A 2,955-nucleotide genomic window follows, 5' to 3' on the forward strand; every position below is an offset into this window, starting at 1 on the left:
CTCCAACTTGGCCGGCCCGGCACCGCCCGCCGCTCGCCCCGCCCCGGAGAGAGCGAAACTCGGGGCGGGGGCTGGAGGGGGCGGGCCGAGGCGACTTCCCGGAGCGACGGAACCGCTGAGGTCACCCTCGCCGCCTTTTCCCTGTCCGCCCCGCCCGATCGGCCCCGCGCGCCGCCAGCTGGGGAGCTGGGGTGGGAGGGGATGAGGGGCGCGGCAGGGGAGGGGGCTCTCTCGCGATACTTGCCTCCTCCGTCTCGGTGTCCCCCCCATGGGGTCCCAACTGCGCCCGGCTGCTAAAGGACCCCTTCCGAGGACCAGTTCTTCTGGCTCGCGCTGGGGCAGTTATCCGAGGGCGCCGCCGGGCGGACCCCTGCCACCCCATGAGGCGCCAGCTCTGGGATGGAGGAGGGGACGCAGGGGTTCATGAACTTGGACGAGATGACACCCGTTTTTAATTTACCTGGGACCCTCTTCTGGACACTCAAACTGGGTCTTGACCTTGGAGCCCAGAACAGGGGACTCCCACCGTCTCAGAGGACCCTAGCTCAGCGTTTGCTCACTGAGCTGTGTGTCTGGGAGGCTTGGGGACATGGCACGTCCCATGGTGGGGTGGGGGAACGAGCGCCATGATGGAGAGAGGCCAAGTGCTTCCAGAGCCCAGAGCAGGTGGGACAGTGTTCGGGGAGGAGGAGGCACATGGAGGGCCCAGTGAGTGCCCTGGACGCAGGTATGAGGGGACACCGAGTCCTGCTGAGGGGAGGAGCAAGCCGGAGAGGAACAAGAAACGGGATTCTGGAGAAGCTGCCCCCGGCTTGTGCCGTGTTGTCGGCCGTGGAGCCTTTTTCCAGGCCGTGACCTCGGGGGGCTGCCCTGAGCAGCAGCATCCAGGCGGCCAGGGACGCTACTCCACTCAGCACCCCCGCACCCCCCTCAGCCAGGTGCTGGAATCGCCACACGCTTGGGTCTGGGGTGGGGAGGTTGGGTGAGGTGCCCGCTGCACACTGCAGGTGGCAGTCCCACAGCCTCGTTCTCACTGGCCACCGACAGCCCCAGATGCAGGGCAGGCAGGGGAGGGGAGCCCCAGCAGGGGAGAGGCTTGACTAGGGGTTCTGGTGGCCCTGGGTTGGGGCTGGATCACAAGGTCGGGACCCCAGCCACCAAGGATCCTGGGCAGAGGAGCTGGGGGCTCTCCCGCCACTCTCCTTGTGGCCCGGAGGGGGCAAGCAGCCGCCTGCCAGCAGAGTCCTGTTCCAAAGCTGTGGACCGGGCTTGAAGGGCCTCCAGGGGGCCTGGGGCCCTCACAGTTAGGGCCTCCAGTCTCTGGGAAAGAAAGGCCCATCCTCACACCAAATGAGCGCTCCTGTTTGCCTGAAATTCAAATCTGACTGGACATGCTGCATTTTCATTTCCTAAATCCAGCAAGTGCAGCTCAGAACCCCGAACTCACACTGCACTCACACCCCCCTGGCGCCGGTGGCCCATCCACTCTGGGGACCCTCCCTGAGGAGGCCCAGCACCCTCCTCTAGTCCCTCGCGGGCCCCCTGCTTAGGGGAGCTAAATCTGAGTCAGGCGGGGCCACCCCTGGGTAGGCCCACTTCAGAGCCTTCCCTGTGGCTCCCAGCCTGGGCACCAGCCGGAACCCTGTCTGCAAAGTGAGAAGAGGACCCCAGGGCCTGGCAGATGGGGACCGGGGCCTTCCCCTGGCCACTCAGGCTCCTCCCCAGAGAGCCCTCCGCTGGCCTGTGCCCGGCTGCTCCAGCCGCTCGGAAAGCGGTCTTCCTGTCCGCCGGCTAAGCCCCGCCCACACGCGGTCTTCGGCAGCCTCAGCCTTCTCCAGCCCTGCCCATGGGAGGTGACCATGCTGACACCACCCAGTGGGGGGCTCAGTAAGAGCCTCTTGAAGGAATGCATGGTGGTGGCTCCTGTGAGGATGTACACCAGTGCCATCATCCTAATTCTGAGTGCTCCGTGGTGCCTACCTGCCCAGCGCTGCCGCCCCAGGCTTGGCCCCTGAGTCCCTGGAGGCAGAGAGCGGAGGCTCTCGGTGGAGTGAGGCCCTGGGGTGGGCAGTGCCCCGCCTGGTGGCGGGGACAAAGCATTCCTTGGGAATCTGACAGAGGTTGCGGGGCAGGGAAAGGGGCCGAAGCAGGCTACGACACTGCCAGCAAGAGCCTGGAGTCGGGTGTAGGAGGCCAGGCCAGGGGGACAGGCTAGCGGAGCAGGGACACGGCGGGGGAGGGAGACTCTCTGTGCCTCTCCAGTCACAAGGTGTGAGTTAAGTCCTCTTGTCCTGCCCTCCTACCAAGGAGGGACTATCCCAGACAGCCCCCAAATGGCACTCCGGAACTAGCCACCCCACGGGCCTCAGGTCCCCTATCTGGCCCAGCAGGGTCTCGGGCACAGGGGTGACCGGAGGCCTCACGGTGGTGTGGGCACAGCCTCCCTGGATGCAGCCGGCCAGGCGGCCATCTGGCCTGGGAGCTGCCCTGATCCTCGCCCCGCAGCTGCTGCCTGGACCGGGCCGCCCAGGGCCCCGGCCTCACCATGGCCAGCACCTGCAGAAGGTGACAGGGCTGGGGGCCCCTATCCTGGGGGGAGGGGCAGGCCGGTGCAGTTTTCGTTGGAAACATCTGGCCAAGGGGCTCCCCAGTGGCCGTAGCAGTGGCCAGGGATGGCTGACGGGGCTGGTTCCTCTCCTTGCCATTCTCTCTGGGGGGCAGGGGGTGCTGGGGAGAGGGGCTCTGCTTTCCCTCCCAGAGGCCAGTGTAGGAGGTGCTGGCCCTGCGCGTGGGGTTCCCCCGGTCACAGGGCAGGCTCACATAGAGGCACAGAGAGGACCGGGCGTGTCGCACAGTCAGGGCGCGGGGCTCACAGTGGCCCCGGGCTCAGTGCAGCTGGCAGGAAGGCCCCCTGGGGATGGATGGCCCGCGGGCGGGCGTAAGCCAGGAGGTTCA

The 2,955-nt window shown here is 66.9% G+C and overlaps 1 protein-coding gene across 1 annotated transcript in view; it reads left to right on the forward strand.

Annotated features, from left to right (window-relative positions):
• The first annotated feature begins 282 nt into the window (after window positions 1–282).
• Window positions 283–2,955, forward strand: part of AKT1 (AKT serine/threonine kinase 1) — a 41,846-nt gene continuing 39,173 nt past the window's right edge. Inside the window, exon 1 of the mRNA XM_023521859.1 lies at window positions 283–289. The gene's annotated coding sequence lies outside the window, so the exon portion shown is untranslated. The remainder of the gene's footprint in view (window positions 290–2,955) is intronic.

Source organism: Pteropus vampyrus, unplaced genomic scaffold, assembly GCF_000151845.1.
Source record: "Pteropus vampyrus isolate Shadow unplaced genomic scaffold, Pvam_2.0 Scaffold320, whole genome shotgun sequence".
Classification (NCBI taxonomy): domain Eukaryota; kingdom Metazoa; phylum Chordata; class Mammalia; order Chiroptera; family Pteropodidae; genus Pteropus; species Pteropus vampyrus.